Below are 27,876 nucleotides of genomic sequence, written 5' to 3' on the forward strand. Positions count from 1 at the left end.
TCCTGATTTAGGTTTTCCGTGATTTCCCTAATCGCTTCAGGCAAATGCCGGGATGGTTCCTTTGAAAGGGCACGGCCGATTTCCTTCCCCATCCTTCCCTCACCCGAGCTTGCGCTCCGTCTCTAATGACCTCGTTGTCGACGGGACGTTAAACACCAATCTCCTCCTCCTCCTCCTCTTGATCCTACAGTGATACACAAGACACAGATGTTCATAGCCTTCCATTTAATCACCCCCCCCCCCCCCCCCAGGTCACAGCACCGGATCCTGATTTCCAAATTATGTTGCACTACATGCGCACTGGTTAGCTGCCTTGAGTCAAACAGATCCCTCTCTCTGCTACTCGCTCCTATTTTGCCAGTTGGCATACATTTGCGGTTCACCAAGGCATCATTTTGCTTCACACCGATAATGACCAGTCACCTTTTTCCGTTCCCTAGCTTTCTGGCCTGACGTGCTTCGTTTGGTACCCAAAGGTCACTGGGGAGTTGTTCGCACTAAACAGTTGGCGTGACATTATTGCCTTTGCACTTCTCAGTGCAAAGCCTGTGCCGAACATTGGTCTGCTCTGCCTCAGCAGTTCTTTGAATCGCCCAAACCTCAAGCACCTTGGCAACGTTTGCCCTTGGATGTCACAGGTCCTTACTGGAATACACATTGGCTCTTCATCATCGACTCTCTCAGAAAAATTTTCCTTGATTACTCCTGTGCACTCTACTATGTCTTGTTCCACAATTCAGGCCATGTCATCGATATTTTGCCTCGAAGCCTGTAGTGATTACTGACAACAGACCTGATTTTGTTGCAGCCAAGTTTCAACAGTTTTGCACAGACTCCTGGATCAATCACATCATGAGTGCGCCATTCCACACGCGATCCAAAGTTGAAGCAGAACTTATATTGACATTTCAGCAACAGATGGACAAATTTAGTGACTCACACGTGGGATTAAGCTCTTTTGGTCTTCTTGTCTTCCTATCACTTCCAGCCATAAGACAGATCATCACCGGCAGAGCTGTTGCGTGGAAAGTATCAACGCACTGTCTTTCAATTACTGCACCCCCCCCCCCCCCGCGCCATGGCGGGTGGCGCATCCTCCGCCCACACAGGCAAAGTATCAAACTAATAATTCGGTCTTTTATAGATGGTATGGCGGACGGAGGCACTGGAAGCGAGACACTATTGTACGACATGTTGGACGTTCTATGTCTTTCCTTCAGGGATCTCGAGGGTTGCTGAGATGCCACCAGAATCAAATTCGTCCTTGTGACTTCCTGCTGCATGCTCTGTGCTTTCAGATTCAATGCCTCGACGTAGCTGCCCTCGCTGCCTCCGGCTCCGATAGTCCCTGCCCCGTCAGCGCCAATCCCAGAGCCAATGGAAGTCGATAGCCTTTTACGGTCATCATCATCTCGACAGCCATTGTCATCTGGCGATGGGCCCCTTTTCGCGACCGTTGTCCCGCGTGCTGCCTTGGGCCCCCCTTGGAGTCATCGAGATGGCTCCGTCTTTGTTTGTTGCTCCACCTCGGGATGTGGGTGTCCTCGAATGTCAGCGAAGATGAGTAGTTGACGTTCGTGGAGTTCGTAACGTCTGCTCCATTCATCGCCACCGCTTACCATCACGGTATGAGGTCTGAAGACAGTCAGTCACTGACCGAAACGGGTAACCACAAAAATTAATTTTCCTTGCGGTTGAGACTGTTTATGTTCATTTTAAAGTACTAAGGAAAACCTCAGTTCTCCAAAAGAATGTTCTGAAAAATTACCTTTTATCAGTGTTTTCCCCATGTTCTTATCTTCGCAGATACTGGGATTATTGCGATTCAAGACGTTTAGTAAAGAAAGCTTTTGCAAGGGTTCTAACGACTTTTTTAAAGAAATGTTGGACGTGGGAATTGAAGTAAATGTATGTTTCGAAAGAATGTGTCAAGCCGACTTCAACTTAGTCCTTCCACTCATCAGAACTGTTATGGAAAAAAGGAGTTAGACCTCCCCACCCTCCCGTTGATTACAATCTATCGTAGATCCCTCTAACACAAACCTATGGCCAGTATTTGTAAGAAAGTACAGGTCACACCTGTCTGCAAGACGGATCACAGAAGTGATCCAAAAAAACTACCGTCCATTATCGTTGACGTCCATTTGTTGTAGGATCTGCTAACATATTCTGAGCTCAAACATATTGAGCTATCTCGTACAGAACGACCTCCTTCCTTGACAACCATAATCGTCTCAGAAACGTCGATCGTGCGAAACCCATCTCGCACTTGTCTCACATGGCTTCCTGGAAGCAGTAGATCAAGATATTCGGATAGATGCTGTTTTTCTGTTTTTACGAAAGCATTTTACTCAGTACCAGATACAGCCATGCTATGAAAAGTACGATCACAAGAGGTACCAGGCGAAATTTGTGACTGCCCTGAGGACATTTTTGATAGGGAGGACGAAGCAAGGCGTCTTGGATTTAGAGCTAACTTGCGGTGTGCCCCATGGAAGTGTGTTGGGTCACTTGCTGTTTATGTTGTGTGTTAATATTCTTGCAGATATTATTAGCAGTAACATCATGATCCTCACATATGATGCAGTTATAACACTGAAGTAAAATGTGAATGAATCTGCATAAATATTCAGTTAGATACTTATAAAATTTCAAAGTGGTGAAAAGATTGGCAGTCTGCTATAAATGTTCAGAAATGTAAAACTGTGTACTCCAGAAAACGAAAAACCGTGGTATTCTATGATTATAATGTCAATGAGACGCAGATGGAACCGGTAAACTCATACAAATACCAGGGTGCAACACTCCATAGGGACATGAAATGAGACGATAACAGAACAAGCAAGCAGCACTGTAATTAGCAATTACAAGTGCGACCTATCCTAGACTATGCTCAAGTATCCGATTCCGTGAAAGTAGGACTAACAAGAGATATTGGAGGTGTACAGTAACGGCAGCACATATGGTTACAGGTATATTTGACACCCAAAAGATTTCCACATACTTATTGAAACAGTTGAACTGGCAGACTCGTGAAGATAAATGTAAACTAACCGCGAAAACCTAAGTTTCAGGAACCAACTTTAAATGATCGTTCTAGGAATATACTACAACATATACAGGGTTATTACAAATGATTGAAGCGATTTCACAGCCCTACAATAACTTTATTATTTGAGATATTTTCACAATGTTCTGCACACACATACAAAAACTCAAAAAGTTTTTTTAGGCATTCACAAATGTTCGATATGTGCCCTTTTAGTGACTCGGGAGACATCAAGCCGATAATCAACTTCCTCCCACACTCGGCGCAGCATGTCCCCATCAATGAGTTCGAAAGCATCGTTGATGTGAGCTCGCAGTTCTGGCACGTTTCTTGGTAGAGGAGGTTTGAACACTGAATCTTTCACATAACCCCACAGAAAGAAATCGCATGGGTTTAAGTCGGGAGAGCGTGGAGGCCATGACATGAATTGCTGATCATGATCTCCACCACGACCGATCCATAAGTTTCCCAATCTCCTGTTTAAGAAATGCCGAACATCATGATGGAAGTGCGGTGGAGCACTATCCTGTTGAAAGATGAAGTCGGCGCTGTCGGTCTCCAGTTGTGGCATGAGCCAATTTTCCAGCGTGTCCAGATACACGTGTCCTGTAACGTTTTTTTCGCAGAAGAAAAAGGGTGCACAAAACACGTTAACTTCTGGTGAATTGCGAATTTGCTGCACGAATGCGTGAGGATTCTCTACCGCCCAGATTCGCACATTGTGTCTGTTCACTTCACCATTAAGAAAAAATGTTGCTTCATCACTGGAAACAAGTTTCGCACTGAACGCATCCTCTTCCATGAGCTGTTGCAACCGCGCCGAAAATTCAAAGCGTTTGACTTTGTCATCGGGTGTCAGGGCTTGTAGCAATTGTAAACGGTAAGGCTCCTGCTTTAGCCCTATCCGTAAGATTTTCCAAACCGTCGGCTGTGGTACGTTTAGCTCCCTGCTTGCTTTATTCGTCGACTTCCGCGGGCTACGCGTGAAACTTGCCCGCACGCGTTCAACCGTTTCTTCGCTCACTGCAGGCCGACCCGTTGATTTCCCCTTACAGAGGCATCCAGAAGCTTTAAACTGCGCATACCATCGCCGAATGGAGTTAGCAGTTGGTGGATCTTTGTTGAACTTCGTCCTGAAGTGTCGTTGCACTGTTATGACTGACTGATGTGAGTGCATTTCAAGCACGACATACGCTTTCTCGGCTCCTGTCGCCATTTTGTCTCACTGCGCTCTCGAGCGCTCTGGCGGCAGATACCTGAAGTGCGGCTTCAGCCGAACATAACTTTATGAGTTTTTCTACGTATCTGTAGTGTGTCGTGACCATATGTCAATGAATGGAGCTACAGTGAATTTATGAAATCGCTTCAATCATTTGTAATAGCCCTGTACTACTACATATCGTACTCGTGGAGATCGTGAGAACAAGACCACCTTAATTACAGTACGCACATTCTTCGCGCACTCTGCACGTGAATGGAACGGAAGGAGGCGGAAGTTACTGGTGCAGTGAGGCGTACCCTCTTATACACTCATCACAGTAACATGCAGAGAATAGATGTAGATGTAGGACAGTTTTATATGGTAATACAGATTTCTGTTTTATATAAAAAATACAACACAATTATCTAAGAAATACTTCAATACCTCTATAGCTTGAGAGAACATAGCGATTTTTAGTAACCTTTCGATGGAAATTCGCTGTAGTAAATTTGCGATTCGGAGCAGAAAGAGCAGCGGGAACGCATGACCGGACTTCACGATATTACCAGCGCTGCGTCGCTGCTTAAATTCGTCGCTAAATTGGCTGCCAGTAGCGACCGAGTGCCATAATGGCGGCTTAATCAGTCGGCGCAGCGGCGGCGAAGCGACGAGCGATTATCAGACCACGGCTAGCGGTCGACTCACTGCATTTCGCTCAGTCCCTGTCCAGCCCCCTGGCGCTGCCACGTTGGCAGCTATGAGACTGGTATGACGTGACCCGTCACGACTTCATTTCATGTACGAGCATCTTTAACTCAGAGTAGAATTTACACCTTACGTCTACGATTATTTGTATAATGGGCACTCCATAAGTAATGCGACACAAACACTATGTGATCAAAACTATCCGGACACCCCCAAAAACATACGTTTATCATCTTAGGTGCATTGTGCTGCCACCTACTGCTAGCTACTCCATATCAGCGACCTCAGTAGTCATTAGTGATCTTGAGAGAGCAGAATAGGGCGCTCCGCGGAACTCACGGGTTCCTAACGTGGTCAGGTGATTGGATGTCACTTCTGTCATACGTCAGTACGCGAGATTTCCTCACTCCTAAGCATTCCTAGGTCCAATGTTTACGATGTGATAGTGGAGTGGAAATGCGAAAGGACACGAACAGCACAAACGCGCACAGGCCGACCTCGTCTGTTAACTGACAGAGACCGCCGACAGTTGAAGAGGATTGTAGTGTAATAGGCAGACATCTACCCAAACCATCAAACAATAATTCCAAACTGCATCAGGATCCACTGCAAGTTCCATGACAGTTAGGGAGGAGGTGAGAAGAATTTGATTTCATGGTCGAGCGCCTGCTCATAAGCCACACATCACACCGGTAAATGGAAATGAGCGTTTGGCGTCACTGGCCGGGAGGCTCCTTCCGGGGCAATCATACCGGTAAATGCCAAAAGACGCCTTTCTTGGTATAAGGAGCGTAAACATTGGACAATTGAACAGTGGAAAACTGTCGTGGGGAGTGACGAATCACGCTACACAATGTGGTAAGGTGTGGGTATGGCGAATGCCCGGTGATCGTCATCTGGCAGCGTGTTTAGTGCCAACAGTAAAATTCGGAGGCAGTGGTCTTATGGTATGGTCGTGTTTTTCATGGAAGGGGCTTGCACCACTTGTTGTTTTGCGTGGCACTATCACAGCGCAGGCCTACATTGATGTTTTAAGCACCTTCTTGCTTCTCGCTGTTGAAGATCTCGGGGATGGTGATTGCATCTTTCAACACGATCGAACACCTGTTCATAATGCACGGCCTGTGGCGGAGTGGTTACACGACAATAACATCCCTGCACAGTCCTAGCATGAATCCTATAGAACACGTTTGGTATGTTTTGGAACGCCGACTTCGTGGCAGGCCTCACCGACCGACATTGATACCTCTCCTCAGTGCAGCACGTGGAGAGTGGGCTGAAATTCTCCAAGAAACCTTCCAGCACGTGACTGAACCTTTGCCTGCTAGTGGGGAAGTTATCATCAAGGCTAAGGGTGGGCCAACATCATATTTAATTCCAGCATTACCGATGGAGGGCGCTATAAACTTCTAAGTTATTTTCAGCCAGGTGCCCGGATACTTTTGATCACATAGTGTATTTTTCTCAGCCAATATCGAATTAAGAAGTGTGGAATTTCTTGTCAGACGTCTTGGAGTACTCAAGCTTCAACCCCTGTAAATTCGTGAAGTTCCGATAGGTGGCAGCGCTACACATAACCTTCAATGCGTCACCGGTATGTTCCAAGAAGAAGTCTGTCACTGAGTTTCTTTGAGTGCAAAATCAGAACATCACAGATATTCATAGGCACTTGCAGAATGTCAACGAAGATGTGGCAATGTGCAAAGGAAAGGTGGTTCGTTGGGCGTATCATCTGTCATAATTTGCAACGAGGTCGCGCAAACCTGTCACATCTACCGCTTGGCGGCCGGTAGCATACAGCTGTAACGCCTGTAATGTTGGAACGTGCGGACACTGTGTTTCGAGGTGATCGACGGATCAAAGTGAAACACCTCGTTACTGAGCTGGACATATCTGTCGGTAGCACTGACAAACTCGTCTGGTAGCTAAGGTACTCAAAAGCGGATGTCCGCTGTGTTCTTTCCTTCTTAACAGGAGACCATAAGGGTCACTTTTCCAAAGAAAGTTCAAAGCTACACCCACAGCCTGTAAACTCATGGCGACAATCTTCTGGGACTCGGAAGGTTATTCTGTTTGATGTCCTCCCTCATGGGTCAATGATCACCTCGGAAGTTTATTGTGCTGCCCTCAGGAAACTGAAGAAGTGACTTCAGCATGTTCGTCCCCAAAAAACATGCAAACAGACTTCCGTCGCCATGACAAAGCAAGACCTCATATATGTCTGAGCACCAGAAAGGAGTTCGCAAGCTTCATTGGATTGTTCTTCCTCATCCACCTCTACAGCCTGGATCTCGCAGCTTCCAACTTCTGTTTGGCCCAATGAAGGATGCACTCCGTGGGAAGCAGTATGTGGATGATGGGCAGGTTAATGATGCAGCAAGATGTTGGCTCCGACGTTGACCAGTAGAGTGGTACCATGAACCCATACATTCCTCCCAGTAAGCTGGGGTCGCAATGAACGAAGACTATGGCAAGAAAAAGGGTTTCGTAGCTAAAACAGCGGTAAATATATGGGGTATTGGAATTCCGAATAAAGGAGACCTTCTTTCAGAAAAGGAAATGTTTGATTATTTTTTGAACTAGGGTACGTTGTACTGCGCCCCCAGTGGGGTTCGTGTCTGGCTGATGCACGTGTCCAATTTATATTGGAGCTCATTTACCATAAAGTACTACTGACACGATGATCCTTGTGATCGCTAAACGGTCAGCTGAGAAATATGATGTCCTAAAAATGTTGTTCGGTAGTCAACCGAAACTAATTCTGAAAGTAATAATGAATAATTTAAATGTGACTACAGAGTCGAAGCAGTGAAATATGAGTCACATGGCGAAAACGTTATGGGTTAAATATTTTCAATGACGGCCACATTTTCGTTGGATACATGTTATATGGTTTTACTCAAGTGCTTTCCGATGCCTTCCGCATTCTCACGTATTTGATTCTTGATGATTATTCCCAAATCCCTGAAGGTGACCAGAACCTCTCTTTAGCCCTCCATCCTCCTCGACCACACTTTGGAAGAATCGGGGTCACTCATACCAGAAGTCTTGAACCACTACTGAAACTTTTGTCCAAAATCTAAATATTGGTTGGAATTGACCGAGGGACTCAGGACATTACTCAATGACACTATCCTAGACGAAGCTACCTAGGGAAAATTACACATTACGTTCTCTAAAGACAACTTAAACAGCTATAACTATCGTTGCAGTGATGGTTTGTGTAACACCTACAGCACCTGTCGGTGTTGAAAAATCAAAAATAGCTCCCAAATTAGCTCCCATGTCCTTAAAATATCAATTCACAAAATGACCCAAGTCCCTCCACAAGTAGTTTCGCTGACTCTTTTCTATTATTTGCTTCAAGTAATATATGACATAAAATATGTTACTACGAAAAGAACCCCAAGATACCTTTTAGTGATGCTGTGCTGTGACTTTCTTTGGATCATTAATTTTCAACAAAACAAAATATATTATGTTCTTATTCTTCTGGCTTTCTGTTAAAGGAACATTTTTTCGTTACTGTAACTCACCATAAAGTTCAGCATATCTTCCTTACTTTACAGTTGTTGGAAAGGTTAGTGAAAATTACTTTGTTATCAGTACTGATGTTACAGTACGCAATGGTTGTTCAACATCAAAATTTTGCAGTGGATTTTTGTTAACAGTAAAACACCAATAAGTACCACGACTAACACGAGAACATGAGACTATTATCGGAGAAAAAAGATGTTTTTACTATAAGGTTGCCAGACCAGAACTACGCACAGCAAGATTTCTTTTATGTTATGAAGGTAAATTATCTTTTTGCACTGTTAGTAGTATATTATCAGCAGCCCGCGTCAACCTATAAAACACATCATAAAATCTGCTGCTCTGCTTTGCAATTCCGAAAGCTGAAAGAAATAATTTTACTTCACTATTACCTGCCCGCTTCTTTGCGGTATGATAGATTTCATTTAATGCAATCTGAATGCGCCGCGGCAGCGGCTCGTTCGTTCGTAGCGCAGCTCTCTGCACCAAGAATAATATTCAAATAACTGAAAATGTCTTAAAGGGATGGGATAAAATACCAGGCAAGCTTATTACAAATCATAATGCAAGGTTTCACTACGTAACTCTATTCAAAACATTTAAACAATTCAATTAATTACATACCTTTCCAAGGCTATGTCTAATGGCGTCCCTCTTACAATCTTGACAAAAGAATGCTACGCTATCGTACAATATAACGTCACAGGCTATCCTACTCACGTAACTCCAAGAAGACGACAGAGAAGTCAATGTTCGTTCTGTATTATTTATACTAGTCACATATTCTCAGCTTTGTTTGATATTTAATAAGTATCGTCTGTGGCGGTTTCAGTACTCGCCGACACAGATATTATCTAAACTAAATAAAAAAAAACAGTACATAATTTTATACAAGAACAAAACATGACACATAATGCTTTCTCTTTATTACATAATATATATAGTTTACCTTAATGGGAGCAAGTCTGTTTCATTATAGACGTTAGTCGCAATTGTTTGTGAAATGTGTGCAATTTACTTGAACTACGTTACAGAGCTAGTGGAGCTACGTTAACCGTCTGTTTAAATTGGTCATATTTTGAGTGGCTTACCGAGTGGACCATTTTAAGGGCTGAACTATGTGTTGTTGTTCCTTTTAAATACAGTGAAGTTATAACGATATGTGTACGTAATGTGTATACATAAACATACAGTTATAAATGTCCCCATTCGTAGTCGCTAATTATAACAATATGTTTACTTTTGTGCTGTAACATATAGCTATAATCAGCGGTGGAAATTCATTTGCGAACGCCAGCCGTGTGCGGCTGTTTCTTGATGGATCGTCTCATCAGTCGGGAGTTGCATTGCAGAGGAGAGTAAATGCCTGTTCAAAATATAATTATTTTTGGATAGCTCAACATGAATTTCCTAAGGGACCGTAGTTTATCATACATTTACCAGTAGAATATGGTGCAGGTCGTTCACCTTTTACATTCTCGCAACTAATTGCTAACTGTAGCTGTTGCCGAGCGACTGCTCGATTAGTGAATGATTCAAAATGATAACGCAATCACATAATGTTACATTCCCTTCCATGGGAATCTTGGAAATCAAGGAGATTACCAAGATTCACATGTCGCCGTTAACATTATGGGATTGAGTGCTTTACAGATTTACATTGATCAAACACAGTATTCCTGTCATTTGATTATTAGGTTTACACAAATATGGTGATCTCTCATTCATAGACAAAGACAGTTCTTAAGGTAAAGATGCACAAAAAATTTGAAAACTAAGACAGTAAATCTACAAAGTTTACAATGGAGATTATACATTGTGCTCATTACAGTCTTTTTTTTACGGAGTTCATAACGACCATCTTTGTGGACTCAAGTTATTGTCCAGAGCTCATAGGCTCCTTGCTCCTGAAAGAAAACACATAGGATTCATCTTTTTATACACACATAATTCTCACACATGGAATTTCTCACACGTGTCCATTTTTATACACATATAATTCTCACACATGGAATTTCTCACACCTGTTCATTTTCCATTGCTCACTAGTTGTCATGATTTTTACGCTTTCATTGTTTGTGTATTTGACAGGTAAGTTAAAATGTGATTCATCTTCAGGTGAAGCTTATCCCTTGAGAAGTTGGATCGCTACTTTGCGTTCTCCGAGTAGAAAACTTTTCATCAGCTTTGGCGGGCGAGTCTCACTCGCACGTTACGTACACATGTTACATGTAACAAAATATATAAATACCCATTAGTCTAAGAACTAAGCTTAAATCTAATTTTAGGACTTGGGATTCATAGGAATTTGACTTTGTCATTATTCGCGTGTGGTTTGGCTGTTCGCATTTCATTCACGGGATATAACATTAGCATAGTATGTGATATGTTGCGAAATCATATAAGAGTCTTTTATTTTGGGAGCGGCTTTCATGGAAAGTCCGTTTCGTCGAACTGCAGCGCGAGTGCTGTGCTGGTACATCACTTTAAATTTAACGCATTTGTTGCGTCGATGGACGTTGACACAGGCTGATTGTTAGAGCTGAATCGCAACTAGCCTCCTCGCGGTATTTCAGCTTTTCCGCGCGCGGTTCAGTGAACACGTTGCGTCGATGGTGTTGTGGTATTTTGTGGTTTGCTGAGCTGGTGCGGAGGGACGAGCATTACCAGGGACAGAGACTCCATTGAAACCATCCCTGCCTCCACGTTTTCCAGCCGATTTTGAAGATTTTAAGGTAGACTAGCGCTCGCAGTTTGCAAAGCAGCTAACACACTTGGTTTCCGATGCACTGCACGTAATCACATCACCGCCTTCGGTTACACAACCGGACTATCACTGTCCGTCGGCCTATCTGCACATTTAACACTTTTTATCTTCATCGTGAATGAAATTACCACTTACTTATAACAACGACGCACTGCTTCGTGTCTGTGGCAGACTTCCACACCATTTTAAGCCTTCACTTATACACTATTATGTACACAATTTTTTTTTTACAGTTTATAATCAAATAGTTAGTCTCACTTTGAAGCTTGCTAATTGAGAGCTTTGATTGTCATTTCCATTTCAATTTCTGTTGCTTTGTTGGTAACTATCTTAACATTTCGCTTTACATTGTTCATCATCTTTCTCTAAGACTAATTATACTTTTAGGTCACAGTCACAATACATTAGTTTCTCCGATCTGTTAGCCATTATTATTATTATTATTTTAATTTATTTGAATCGTTCTTTCTATTCATTAGATTCATTAAAGTTATCACTGTCATTTCAACAAAAATTCTCTTTTTACTAGATGTGAGGATTTTATCGCCCTCTCACATGAGAACAGAACACCATTCAAGAAAATATTCAAATTCCTCATCGCGACCTCGGTTTGCGTCTCGGGTTGACTTTAAAAGGAAAAATAAAGACATTTCAAAACTAGCTTTTCCCGATTTCGTTCACACGTTTCCTTTTGAAAATCGTATACCAAACCAGCCTTCCACGTCAACCGCATTTCTCAATCTGTGACGTCAAGTCTACGGGACGGGTTTAGGCGGGTTAGGATATTTACACAAATTCAGAAGAAAGACATAGATATAATAGTACATAGAAGAAAAATCTAGCAAACGACTCCTTGTTCCTTATGACTTAGAAATTAATTTTCCTTTGCGCCGTACGTCTGCGTACGCGCTGCAATTAAGAACTAGCTGCTTTGTTTTGCCGGCGGTTTCATTGTCATTTTATTCTCGCCTTGACGCCTGCTTGCGCTACACTGCATTGACCTCTATATATGACCTTAAGTCATCATTGCTTTGTCCTTGCCACTTACGCTCTTATACTTGGTATTTATTTGACTTATGGCTTTGAATGTATCTGACCTGCGTATTGCAATTAAAATTAATGCTATTTTGTTTATCTAGCTGAAGGATAGCGCTTTCGTGGTCATGTTGGTACTTACAAGTAACTCACGTGGTTCGTAAACATTACGTTATTTTAATGCAGAGATGAACGTGTTCCACATTTCTATGTACATTAGAACTTAATCTAGACATAGCTGACTTGGAAACTAGTTACTTGTTTTCCTTTTTAGTGGGATCAGGAACCAATAATTGTCAAGCGACCCTTGTCCTTGACGAAAATAAATTTCATTTCTCGATCATTGCTCCTTGAACTTAAAAAGAAAATTTCTTACGTACTATGTTTTATTTTCACTTCTTTAGCATTTCATATCGCAGAAGCCGGCTTGTTAGGCACATCCTTCGCTTTATATTTCATTTTTCTCTCTTAAATTTCATCTCCTTAAAACTAAATCTTAAAACTAAAGTTCTTGGAGTTGATCGCTTTCTTTGTTAAACAAGAATTTTTTGTAATTATTTATCAGCTTTTCTGTACTTAAATTATGGCTCAAGGTAACACATTTTAAATTTTCTGCTGTATAGCAAGATAGACTCACTGTCGTGTAATTTATTCTAAGCAATTTTTTTTACGAAGTCAGATCAGTTCTCACTTAGTCACTAGCGGCTAACTTTCTCTTGCCATTATAAAGTTTTCCTTTTGACTTATTCTGCAGCATGATTTTTTTTAAGATCAGAGTGACGGTATAACCCTTTTATTTTTCCATTTGCGGGATCAGAAATCAGATAACAACCTGCATGCGGTATATGAAGGATCTCGTAAGGTCCCTCAAAAAGACTTTGCCATTTTCGATTTTTGTGTAAGAGCAACGATGGTTTAAAGTGTGTTTTTAGCAAGATCTTTTCGCCTACTTTATAAGTTAACACCTGAAACGTCCCCTTTGAACAGTTATACATGATTGTGTTTAAACTGACACACAATATTTTTTAGCGCAACGCAATCTGACTTTCAATAATCCCTACAAAAGAATGGCCCTGACTAATATTAAACTATATCTTTCACAAACGACTTACCTCACAAAAATCTTCGTTACTCAAGCTACTGCAATACAGCGAGCGCCACTACTGCCAGCTAAATAAAAGATTCAAACTACTGAAGGCACTAACTACTGATAGGCATAGTTAGCAAATGAAACATTTTGATAGAGAACAAACACTGTATTTACCTCAATAGTGTTCAAAAGTCATAATGTATATAGCAGTTCATGACATCCAGTCTAAACTCCGCCATTTCTCTCCCCACATCCACCACTGCTGGCGGCTCACCTTCAACTGCGCAACGCTACGCGCTGTTCACATCCAGCTGCCCAACACTACAATGGCAGACAACAATGCAAACTAGCCACAGATTGCACACAGCACAGCCAGTGATTTTCATACAGAGCGCTACGTGGTGTTACCAATAACAAAACCTAAACAGCCTACTTACACACCTTAGTAATATGTTGTCATACGCCTTCTTGCGTAAATTGGCTTGGGTGGTCAACGTTGTTAGAGCTTGTCTTATTCTGGCGTCTAAACAAGCACTTGTGTTGTTACACTTACGAATTGAATTGACTCATTCATTTTTCTCTTGGTCAGAAGACATCAACTCACTCGGAGTGAAACCAGTAGACAGGTGTGGTAGATTATTCACAATTTCCTCGAAAGGTGACTCAAAGTCAACCCAGCGAGTCTGTTGATTTGGTATATAAGTACGAATAAAACGATTAAACTCCTTGAACACCCGCTCAGTCAGGTTCGACTGCGTTCTAAACTTGGAGATAAGGATTTGCCTAATTTGATGACTATCAAGGAAAAGTCTCCATCTTTTGCAGACAAAGTTAGACCCATTGTCTGAGAGAATTGATTCAGGTTTTCCGAATCTAGGAAAGTAGTCACGTTCTAAACGACTGATGATTAGTTGAGTGTTTCCAGATCTCATAGCGCACAATCTCAAATGTTTGGTAAACAAATCAATGACAGCTACAAGGTACCTTAGTCCTCCTCAACCTCGTGGGAGGGGTCCTGCCAAGTCTATGCCTAGGATTTGTCTAGGTTTCTCTGTGATAATAGGATTCAAAGGCAGTATATTCGAAAGAGTAAAAGGTTTTGCCTTTTGACAAATGATACAGTGTTTCAAGAGTTTGTGAATTCTGCTATGAAGGTTAGGGATGTAGCAGTACTTTACTATTTTACGCTTACACTTTTCTGGACCAAAGTGTCCCCACGAAATATGTGTATACCAGAGTAAGTGTTCTACATATTCCTTCGGAATGCATACTAGCCAATTTTATGATGACAATGATGTTCGGTGGAAAAGAACTTGATTATGCAATTTGTAACATTTGCACATGCGATGGGTAGGATCAGTTTCGAGGATCTGTTTCACACCTCTCCATTTTGGATCAGTTTCCTGCAATTGGACAATCTGGTTACAAAGATCAAGAAAATATTTCCGATGTATTGGATCCTTCATCAAAAGAATTCTGTAATTTTACATTTGTTCCAAAAGTTCAGTACTGCCCGAAGAGCCTTCAGGTATGAGAGATAGAGCATGCGCAATAATGTTATCTTGGCCTTTTACGTAGATTATTTCGAAGTCATATTCCTGTAAGAAAAGAAACCACCTCGTTAAGCGAGGATGTAGGAGTTTACACGTCAGAAGAAAACTAAAAGCCTGATGATCAGAATAGACTTTGATTTTCTTGCCATTGATGTAGTAGTTGAATCGCTCGAAATCCCAAACAACTGCAAGAGCTTCCAACTCAGTAACAGAATAGGATCGTTCAGTTTCTGAAAGAACCCTACTAGCAAAACTAATTACTCTGACGTCTGGTTTTCCATTGCTTTCATGGATCTGGAAGAGACATGCGCCTAATCCCTGAAAACTTGCGTCAGATGACACACAAAATTCCTTTTCCGTATCTGGATGATAAAGAATGTTGCTATTTAACAAAGCTTCTTTGATATCGAGGAATGCCTTTTGACAGTCGTCAGTCCAATTCCACTGAGTATTCTTCTTTAACAATTTCAATAAATCAGGGTTGTTCATAAACTTGGTTTGGTAAAAATCTTCTGAAGAATGAAGCGAGTCCAAGATGACCTTTAAGTTGTCGTTTTGAAGATGGGATAGGAAAATTTTTAATTGCACTTAGCTTAGCGGGATCAGGACGGATTCCGTCAGATGAAATGACGTGTCCTAAGAATTTGATTTCGGCTCGGCCAAAGTGTGACTTTTGCAATTGGCAGTGACTCCGTATTCCAGGAATCGCTGAAACACTTTCTGTATTAGTTCAACGTGGCCTTCCCAGGTTTTAGTGGCAATTAAAAGATCATCAACGTAGAGAGTGACTTCATCAATAAGATTTGGACCAAGAACATGATCTAAGGCAGAGGTGAATACTCCAGAACTAACATTCAATCCAAAAGGCATGACCTGAAATTGATAGGCTCTGCCGGTGAAGATAAATGCCGTATGCTTTCGTGATTTAGGATTTAGTCTCACTTGCCAAAATGACATTTTCAAATCCATGCCACTCAAATATTTAATTCCATAAAATCTCTGGAGGTGTTCTTCAATCGCTTCAGGTCTCGTTCGTACTGGCACAATAATTTTATTTATGTTTCGTGGGTCAAGTACGAGTCGTACGGTGTTATCCTGTTTCAAAATCGTTAACAAGGGGCTACTATATGGCGAATTAGAATACTCTGACTTTCCAGTTCAGCATTTTCTTAATTTCATTACGAACTGCTTCCCTTCTTGCATATGGTATGGGATATGTCGTGCGACAGAAAGTTTGGTGCGGCACCGCTTCCATAGTATATTCATAGTCTTTTATAAAACCGGGTCGTTTTGAAAACACGTTGATACAGTGTGACAACAAACTGAATGATTCCTGTCGCTGAGGTTCGGATAACTCTGTTGATTCTGTAGTCTTATTGGTTATTTCCTGCTGAGAGGGTAAGTCACTGACTGGTATTGTATCATTAAATGTATCACAGTTGCCATAAAACAAATTGAAATGATTACGACAAGGAGGTTTTCTGCCTATCCTTTGTAATCTAATGCTATTACAAGTGCCAAAGTTTTTTACTCTTTCTTTCGCTAACTCCAGTGCAACTGTTTGCTGTACTAACAGTGTGCAAATGTCTATATAAAGATCTATTCGGGCTCTATATGGTCGTAGAAAATCCATTCCCAAGAGACATGGCACTGCCAAATTCTTGACAACGAGGAATACACATTTTATGGGTATTGATTTTATCTCCAGTGGTACCCAAGCTTATACACTGACATTTTGTGTCTGGGAGCCGATGGCTCCTGTTATTTAACATCCTTGGACGGGTAATGTTGGAATTTTAATTATTGTACTAATTTGCTTATAGAAACATAAAGACATAGCATTAATATTTGCACCTGTATCTAGAATTACAGTCGTCAAAATTCCGGCTATAGGAAGTTTTGTCATAGCTTGCACTTGGTCACCTATCGGTTCATCACCGTCAGTCGTCTCTTCCTCTTGTAATAATTCTTGTCTCATGTCAATCCCGTCATTGTATCTCAGTACAAGTACGTCATGGTTAGTCTCTCCGTCGAAGTGGTCACCCCCATTCTGTCTCACAGCATCTCTTAGGGAGCTTTCAGATGCTGAGCTTAGTTTTCCTGCTTGTGTGGTTTTGATTGGCCTTCATCATCAGAAAGTTCGACCAATATGACATTGTGAGAACACTGAGGAACAAAATTACTGTTATGCACAAACCTCGAGTCAAAATGTTGCTGCGTTTGTTCTGGTGTCGAATACGTGTTACTGTCTTCCGCGTTTGCGAAAAATACAGGGGGATTGTACTGCCTTCGCGGGGTCTGATGATTTTTATTACTATTATGATTTCCGGAATTGTTACGATGAAATCCACCTTCACACTGTGGCTTGCCGTTAAACTGTGTGTTTCTGTACATTCCCTGCGCTTGATTTTTACTAGGCCCGGAGTTGTGTTGGTATGAGTGGGCGTTATCTGCTGTTTGTTACTGCCCGTAATCTGAGTGTTGGTTGCGTGAGTACGGTGCATTCCATTGCGATCCGCTCTGCTGTTGCCAACCTTTTTGACTGAAACCATTTCCAAACTTCCGCTTGTACGGTTGATTGCCGTACTGGTTACCAGTCGTGTTATACACGGGATTGAATCAGTTGTGTTGATGATGTCTATTCCTTTTGTGCGGATACCCATTGCATTTATTTCAGTTTTGCCAATCGTTACTATTTTTGTAACCGTTCCCTGACTTTTCATAGCCGTTACTCTCGTAATGTTGTGGCCAAGAATTGTGCGGAGTATTCCGCGGTTTGTTAGCTCTCATGTCCTCATAGATAAGGTCTAGGGAATCTAATATCGACAGAAAGGTATCTGGATCATCATCTGGGCTGGCTATCAGCTTTTCACGAATCGAAATGGGTAATTTAGACTTGAGAATCATAATTACATCTTTACTATTGATCGGGTTATCCCAATATCTGATTTTGCCAAGATATTTTTCGAAGTACTACTACAGGCTACTGTTCTTGGGGTCAAATTGTTCTGCATTATAGACTTCTTTACGAAGGCGCTTCTGAACACCTTCGCTCCAAAATTTGCTGAGGAAACAGTGCTCAAATTCCTCATACGTTCGACACTTATCAATCATTTCGGTTCCCCATATTGCCGATTCGCCACCTATATATCCGGTAACAAATTGGATACGCTGTCTATCAGTCCACGAATTTGGAAAAATGCCAGAGAATCCACGAAGAAAAACAATTGGGTGGATATTTCGTTTTTCCGGGTTAAAGGTTAGAAAAACTCGATGCTTTATCATGCTTTCTTCCTTCGTCATTTTTACTACTGAGTCAGATTCTTGGTTTCGGTGACTAACTGGAATATGTGGTGGTGAAGTGTGTTCATTAGATGCAACAGGTATTCGGAATGGCCGAAATAATTCATCTTCTTCCTCTGAGGCTAAAGAGTTAGGATAATTCGGTCTCTGTATTCGGGAACTACTACTCACTTGTGCCTTCAGGTTATTTAGCTGTTCCGTTACCTCTTGATTCCAATTTGGTAATTGTTGCTGAAGGGTACGCCTAATGCTACCGAGTTCAGACATTACGGTATCTCCGGAGCTTCCAGGAGCTGACAAGATACCAAGAGTGGTTGCTTTCACAGTCTCTACTAGGTCTTTGTTAATTTTATCTTCGACAAATTTGTCCTTTCCAGCAATCCAGTTCTCATACTTTTCTCTAAATTCTCTCTCATGACTATCTAGCCTCTTCTGTACTTTAGTTTCAGTTTCCAGAGTCAAGTTTGACATTCCCTCGGTTAGTTTTTCTACCTGCGTAGTTACTCTGTCTAATCTGTGATTAACCGTGGTTACGGTGGAGTCAAGATTCTTGGTTGCGTTTCGGATGTCAGCTGTCTCGATTTGCATGGTAGCTAAAGTGTCATTCAGTTTGAAAATTATTCCACTTCGCATTTGAGAAACAGCATCTTTAACTTGCTTTGCTACTTCTTTGGCTACGTTTTCTCTAACAGTTTTTATTTCTTCGCTTACTGTAGAAAGTTTATCTTCAATTACTGTAGAAAGTTTATCTTAAAGCGAGGCTAACATTTGTCTATTTTCGTCTTTCATTTGGCGATTTCCGTCCTGCATCATTTGACTTATTTGACTCAGTAGCTGTTTGAATACATCGTCTGTCACTACCCCTGAATTGCTTTCACATGCCTCCCTTGTAACCGGTATATGGCTACGAGAACTAGTGGCAGAAACTATGCTGGCATTGTCTAGTTCAGTACAGGTAACATTATGGTGTGAGGCATCAAAGTCCATAAGATTTCCCACTTAACTTTCTACAATTGTTTCGATTGGTGTCTCAGCCCTACTAATTATCCTATGGGACTGCAAGCGACGCGACACTTCACTCGTTTCGTTCTGTTCATTTGAATCTAGTGATTACATTTTATCGTCTGCCATAGCTCACTTATTTACAAACAGTAAGTCAATGAAGTTCGTTTGAGCTACGGCCGTGAGCTGTCGACAGAGATGTAATTTATCGGTAGCGAGTCGGTTGTCACTGCTACGTCCAAGTTCGGAATGTCGGGAGTTGCACGTCACGAGAACAAGAGACTACTCTGGACCGAAAAGAAAGTATGGCTGCACACTGGTCAAAATAAATGATAACTAAGGCTGGTCAGCTGCGTGAACAGGCGGCGGACATTTAAAAACAAGTGATATCCAATACACAACAATGGAATTTAAACAATACTAAAAGAAATTACCAATCTACTAAATGCAATCTACTGAATTCAAAGCAAATTTTTACTGCAACTACTAAAGATCGTCACAAATTGATTAATGTCGGCTGAAATTAAGGAAGCTTGGCTACGGCTAACGAAATTTTAACTTACTTTACTGATGACTGCCTTGGGCGTTGCAACTAGATTTTCGCACAAATTCGGTTCCAAAAGAAAAAATCTCTCTTCCGTAATTTACTCTGAATATCTCGTTTCTTTCGCTCAATGGAAATTTAATTGGATGGTGTTCGATGCCATGTAACAGATAAAAAGCACAAAATCAGCTACAATTCTTTACGAATATTCCCACAATGCGTATCTTATATTAATTTTTATTCCTTTCAGTTTTTTTCTTTTAATTCGCGTCCCTGTTCGGGTGCCAATTATAACGATATGTTTACGTAATGTGTATACATAAACATACAGTTATAAATGTCCCCGTTCGTAGTCGCTAATTGTAACAATATGTTTACTTTTGTGCTGTACCATATAGCTATAATCAGCGGTGGAAATATATTTGCGAACGCCGGCCGTGTGCGGCTGTTTCTTGTTGGATTGTCTGATCAGTCGGAAGTTGCATTACAGAGGAGAGTAAATGCCTGTTCAAAATATAATTATTTTTGGATAGCTCAACATGAATTTCCTAAGGGACCGTAGTTTATCATACATTTACCAGTAGAATATGGTGCGGAGAAAATATTTCGCCGCATACAACTTCCGTCCGATTTCGACGAAAGAATTCGTGACTGTGAACTCTCTATTTGGCAGAAACATAAAGAAAATTAAATAACTTCATGAAGGAGTGAGACATAGATTCTATATTAAATAAACAGTCCATATACCAATTCCATTTAAATCTGAATTTATGGCAGTTAATAGATGAACTTACACTGCAATGAAAGATTTAACATGGATGCCGTTTTGACTGGCACTTCTCTTCTCGTAATAAAAATAATTCCTTTGACGTTTTCACATACACGTCGCACAATAAATCTACTGCTATGCAGTATTGCACTTTTAGTATTGCACTTTTACTTTGCACTAAAATAATATTATTTTTAACGATAATAATACGGCGGCAAGACATGCGCGTCCGACACAAGTTACAAGAGACAGAGAAAAATGAGTAACTGTTCATCGAGAATATCTCGTACATCCAAAAAAATGTGTAAAAGTGTTCTTCTTCTGTCCGGTTTTCGCGCCGCGGTTTTCAAAGTAAATAACTCACTGCATCTCTGACGGCGCTTCGACAATAAACAAGTTACGTCACAGGTCGTTCACCTTTTACATTCTCGCAACATTATTTGCTAACTGCAGCTGTTGCCGAGCGACTGCTCGATTAGTGAATGATTTAAAATGATAAGGTAATCACATAATGTTACAAAGTCTAAATCAGAGTGCCTTTCTGCTGTAATAATTTTAGTTCAGCATTTGCAAGACATTTTAGTAGGGTTAGTCTAATTTAATCATAGTGCATTTTCACTGTAATAATTTTAGTTAAGTAATTGTAAAACACTGTTTGTTAGTTGACCCGCCCTGAGATTATCTATGGTTAATTCTGCTGTAATAACAATGTAGTTTTCCACTTTAGTTGTCACGGGCAGCCCTATAAATCGAGTTTGACATCTGAGATTCTGTTGCTGAGCTGGCTAGTGTCTTACAGCAAAACATGTTAGAAGTCGGCATGTTTGAATTTTCTTCCATTGCAAAACGGTGTTTAACAAGCTTCCCTGCTGCTTAACTACCGGTAGTACAAGTAACTGTTTGCCACTTAATATTGGGGGAATGTAAGTTTTATCGGTTTTCACATTCCCGTAATAAGGGTTCCACCCAGTTGTTACGTGCTTTGCTGCTTATCACCATATTCGCTGACTGGGCAGATGTTTGTTATATATTTATTTGTTTGGCTGTTAAATGGTAATACAATGAAATATGTGTACTGTACGGTTACAATTTTTTTTAAAGTTAGTTCTTAGTCTGTTGTTCTCGTTGTACGGGGACTTGGCCCATCCACCAGTATACCCTTGGGTGGCGTGCTCACAGCGCCCACCAATCCATCGGGTTATCCCCCCTTCCCCCCTGTCGCGCTGCTGAATTGTATCTATATATCTTCTCCTGGTTCTGAAATTATGTCACCAGAGGACGCGACGCATCGATTGTGTGCCTAGTGCTGCAATCATTTAAGATTTTATGTTTTTAAGCCAACTGAAAACTTCGTAAATCTGAAAGTTTTGATTATTAAAATGCAGCTTGGCAGGCGTCAGATACCTCGTGAATGTTTGACAGATTGCTTGGTGTCTTAATTATTTAAAAGATGTTTTGCTGACGTCAGTTACTAATCTCATTTTCTCTTTAATATTCGTCAAGTTGTTTAATTTGTTACTTGTTTCTTAAAAGCTCTTTTAGTGACGTCACAAGATTGTTGACATTTATTCAAATAAAAGATTATCCATGTTTTCAACTGTGAACGCTACTTCGTCGCCTTCTGGCCCAGCCCTACCGCTCAACAGCGTTATAAGTTGCTTTAGGGTGGCTACACCCAGTTCACACCTCGCTCTGGCCTGATCCGGTTTCAGCTATGTAAATCAGCTAGCAAATCAGATTTATTAAAATAATCGTACGAAATTGCGGTGTGTTATATTATTATTGTTTAATGTGTCACTGTGACTTAGGAAGTCCGGATGAGGGGGTACACTTAGCACTGAAGTCAAGGCCCCTACTATGTCACTCCTTAACACAACAACTAGCAAATCAGTAATTGACAATTTATTCAGAACAAGCTTTTATGATACAGATAAGAGGCAATCAACACGTGACCGTATTTAAGACAATATACGGAGAATTCCATACTTAAGAAACATAAAATACTATCTTAACGTGATTGTAAATGGTGGCACAAGAAGTTTTTTTTAGGCAATAAACTGCACTATTAAAGAGATTTACAAGCACACCAGTTCGTTACTAACCCAAAAAACACAAGGAGCGCAACAAGTTAATTAATACTATTCACAAGCAAATTACAACCCCCAATTTTTAGTACATGGCACAGGTGAAACGGGCAGTGACGCCAGGCTGCCCTGGGCAAAAGGTGACTTAACTTAAAATGCCGGAAGCAACAGACCAGCCGTCCAAAACAACACCTAAACGCCGGGGCCCCATCGGGAGTCACTTCCCATTAGACGTCACGTCACAGCTTCTGTGTACCGTAGCAGAACGTGGCTCCGCTCCCACACACCCCAACTCGCAGAAAACTGGAACACAAACATACCGCAGTAATCACAGCAAACACAATGCAAACATCAATTAATATAAGAGATCAATAAACAACAATATAAATGAAAAACCAATAAATGCTTTCAACAGAAGTGACAAGTTTTACAGCAATATCAATGCTGTAAAACTTTAAACTAAGAACTGTACGCAAATCCAATGCTGCAATTAAAGTATCAGACTTTTACACTCTCATAGTTTGCCAAACAATATTTCCACATATGATTAGGGCTGACGATGTGTACAAAGTTGAAATGGAAAAAATTTCAAGATAATATCACGTTATTCAAATGCACAACTTCACAACGATACTAGGTTTTGTGCATTTTAATTTGGTTGCATAGGTCGGCAATGTAGCTGCCAATTGTGTAAGCTTGGTATGCAGAAAATTAACTAGACTATGACCTAATATCTTCAGTACCTTACAGTTACTACCTCATATCGGAACACGGATTTTTTAAAGGTAGTAGTGACTACTGTTCTCCATACGGTCGCACATCTTGCCGGCTGCTCTTATACTTCAGCCACAAGTGCGTTCGGGCAACCAACCAACAAGTACACTCGCTGCAACACAAATCGTTCAACGAAACGAGGGCACCAAAATCACTTACACCTTCGATGGAGAGCGTTGTTCGAGATGGTCTCTAGGGATCGGTCTCTCCGAGAAAACAGGCACCAAGGCAATGCGGCGAACAGCGCCCGGCGTTGACATCAGGCAGGTCCACCACAAACTCGCGACCGTCTTGCAAGGTAGACCGACCGCGCCGCTGCTGGCCGAGCCCGCGTGTTTTCCTCCTTCGTCCACGCGAGCACGTCCTTCCACTCCGTAACGAGTCCGACCCCACTGCCGCGACCGCTAAACAGCCCGCAGATCACAACAGGGGCAAAGATCGTAGTACAGCCGGGTAATCGATAGTGACGTGCCAGAAAAGGCGCACCACGGCTAAGTCACTATCTACATCTACATCTACATGATTACTCTGCAATTCACATTTAAGTGCTTGGCAGAGGGTTCACCGAAGTATCCCATATTAAAGTGTTCTGTATTATACTACGTGCGGAGCTCTGTACGTATACCCGGATAAAATACACTATAAACTGGCTATACATGTACAGACGAAGAAAACACTAAAGTTTCAGAAAAAGTTGGATGATTTATTCAACGCGTTGTTGACCAAGTCAACAACGCATTGGTCCACATCTAACACTTGTGCAAGCCATTACTCAGCTTGGCATTGATAGAGTTCTTGGATATCCTCCTGAAGGATGTCGTGCCAAGTTCTGTCTCATTGGTGCATTGGATCGTTAAAATCTAGAAGTTCTCTGCTGGGGGGAGATCCGCCGTCCTTGCTGGCCAAAGCAGTGTCCGGCAAGCAGGAAGACAAGGAGGAGGAACTATCACAGTGTGCGGTCGGCATTGTCTTGCTAAAGTGTAAGCCCAAGATGGCTGGCCATGAAGGGAAACAAACCGGGGGCGTATATATAGTCGACACACCACTATGCTGTGAGCGCGCCGCGGGTGACCACCAAAAGGGTCTTGCTATGAAAACAAGTGGATATCCCGGCCGTCGTGCTCTACAGCGGCGGACATTCAGGTTAGTATCTCACCGTTGTACGAGTCACCTGCAGACACGCCGTCGGTCTGCAATGTCATAGTATGGAATATGTCTTCAGTGAAGCGTCACGGTTTAAACTAAGCCACGGTGATCAGCGACGCCTGGCTGGAGACGCCCCGAGCAGTGGCCGAATGTCAACCTGACTGTCCGACAACCAGGAGAGATTATCTGGTGTGCGATTTCTTTTCATAACAGTACCCGTCCCTTTGTCATCCGCAGCGCCCTTACAGCACGTCGGTACGTCGACAATATTGTATGCCCCGTATCTTGGCCCTTCATGGCAAGCCGTCCTGGGCTAACATTTTAGCCACCCGTCCCAAACTGCACAAGGCGAGAGTTTCCACTGCTTGTCTTCGCTCTTGCCAGACCATAAATTGGCCAATAACGTAGCTGGATCTCTCCCCAAAAGAGTACCTTTGGATCACTGTGGGAAGAGTCTTCCAACGTTGTGGAGATTTTGACAGTATAACGCTTCAGTTGTATATAATCTGGTATGACATCCCTTAGGAGGATAGACGTACTCTATTTATGGACCGGTTTCTCTTGAATAGGTCATCTAATTTTTCTGAAATTGTAATTATTAGTTTGTCTGTACATCTACATCAGATCTGCTGATTTGCATCCCATTCGGATAATTCCCATGTGATGGGTCACTTTTGTTGTCTTAGAATGTGCATAGTGACAAGTTGTATGGTTTTGGTCCTGAGGGGTATAAATAAAAAGGAAAGATGTTTCACATTAGTCTTGGGGATGGACTAGGGATGTGGGAGCCTATAAGATTTCAAGTCATGAAGGAGTGCTTCCTTTAATTTTTAATTAACTGAGTCACGAGTACGTGCACATTAAACGCACGATTATGTATATAGGACGACACTAGGACAGTATGACATTTAATAAGTGGCTTATTGGCTGTCTTGGCGGCTAGCTGCTCTGGGTTATTAGACGTAACGAATATTTCTTTTTGTGGAGTGTTGTTGAGAACTGTTGGTGTCAGCACTTTGTGGGGAAAGACACGCTGTTCGTAGAGTCATCCCAGGGACGCCTTAAGGGGCTGCTTTTCTAAGACGGTGGAGGTGCAGGGATGCCTGTACAGTGCCTGGGGCAGTGAGGGAACCGGTCACTTCTTTGGCATCATGGGGGTTGCTAGCAGAAGACCCGTGCCGACGTGGATTCGGCCAGCCCCCCCGCCCCCCCGCCCCCCCCCCCTCTCCCCGAGGAACGTCCAGCCATTAATACACTGCGGCATTATTCCAAATGCTTGCCCCAAGGCTTCTTTACAACTTCCAAGCACTGACGCACGACGGGCCAGAGGAAATTACATTGTTCTCTGTGAGAGGAAAGTACTTCTTCGGAATTTTCAAGTGTGCAGGCCGGCTTTCATATTTTTATTTTTTCAGATAAGTGTATCTGTTCGGCTTGTAAGACATTTCTCATCAGAGTCTGAAATAGCTCCGCTCTGCTGGCTGACTGATGACATTTCGTCACCAGAAAACCTCTGAATTTTCTCTAGCTCTTGAGTTGCCAACGCCAAGGATTTCCCGAGTGCGAAAAAAAAAAGAAAAAATGCTTCATGAAGGGAAATTGGACGATGACATCTGAAGGCGTACCGTGGGTGTCTGTTATTTTTGACGGCAAGATACTCTACTGGGAAGAGTGATTTTGCCCCTCTTATGGAGGAAAGCTGTGCGTCAGAATAACTTAATGTGGTCGGGGGAGACGAAGCCTGCCACGTGCCAGTTGGCAGCGCGTATTTTCCGTTGTGCAGAAGGTGAAACATATTTTGGAGGAACCGGTTTTTCAAGGGAGTTTTAGAATATGATAATTTGTGGGTGCCGATGGAGAGATTTTGCTCCCAGGATTGTATAGAGAGAGAGGATGAGAATAGCCGTGGTCGTCCCACCATCCGAGTCCGTCCAGGGGCGCACTAGCCGCAGACTTGTGTATTTGTGACAGCGAGCACAGGGCTCCTGACAGGCGAACAGGCAGTAGTGAACTTTCAGCAGATGTTCTATCACTCTTCGCAGTGCGTTCTTTCGACTAGCAATAGCAACTGTTTGGTTAATGCAGTTTAACGAATCACACTCACTATTGCTAAATATAGAAACAGTTTTAACGTTGAAACTCACAGAAAGGAAAGGCGTCGTACAAAGGGATCAACCCCTTTGCGCCAAGTCGGGCAACCTCATTAGCACTTACACAAATTATGTACCTATTTCTTCTTCATATGGGTTTTTGTGCTGTTCTAGTTTAAATGTCAAAGTACGTCCACGATTTGTTCATTGAATCCATTGTCAAGATGAATAAACTTTCATTGAGTAATGATTATTATACGCTGATCGTTCAACAAATTTTGGTCTTCTCTGTACATATTAGATGTTTTTATTGTTTTTCACACGTTTGCGACTAGGGATGCAGTACAATGACCACTCACTTCATTAATTCGTGATTTATAGTCGGTCGTGCACAGATTACAGTAGTATTTCTTAAGGGTGACTCTGTGAGCTCTTCGAAATTCTCATTGTAATCACACATATATAAACTCAAGCTTCAGTCAGCATGATTTAGAGCCCCCATGGTAGCACACACAAAACCTGAAAGGAGAAGAAACCAGAACAGAATAGGAATCTTGTTTCATCGTCAAAATCCACAGGCCATGCTATCTACTCAACCACCACCAGTTCTCATTGCTGTGCCACCGCTCGCCCCAAAGACAGTAGCTAGAACAGGCCGGCGTAACGAAGAGTGGCTACACAGATATCGCCTAGTGCGAACAGATATCTCAAAAAACACTGATCTTGAGGAAAAAACGGGAAAAACATTTTACTTTAGAATCTGATAATTGTACCATGCACCTTTGAATGTCATAGACATAGAGAAGGTGATATCTTCTCTGGAAACAATTCCCAAACTCAAAACGCATATTTCAGTGGAGTTCCTGTCGGTGATCCCAGTTCTGCTTCAGAATGTATGGTGCATATTCGATTTCGCTTTGACGATGTCGATGTAACCAACTGGTGTTATATAGATGTAAAAAAATTAGCTTGTTGCCACATATTCTGTAATTCTATCCATTAAGTAGGTATAGGCGTATCTAATCGCAACGTTTATTGTAAGCAGCCCTGTATAATCGGAAATAAAATACAAGTAAATATTTCAAATGTATTCTAGAGTCGTATAGTATGAATATTACATGTGTTTCAAACCAAACATTTCAGGAAGAGTTTGCCTTTCAAATAACATAAATGATATATAACTACTTTGGATGATATGTAACGACCATTTTCAGATCTGAATTTTCA

The sequence above is a fragment of the Schistocerca americana genome, chromosome 2 (genome assembly GCF_021461395.2).
Source record: "Schistocerca americana isolate TAMUIC-IGC-003095 chromosome 2, iqSchAmer2.1, whole genome shotgun sequence".
NCBI lineage: Eukaryota > Metazoa > Arthropoda > Insecta > Orthoptera > Acrididae > Schistocerca > Schistocerca americana.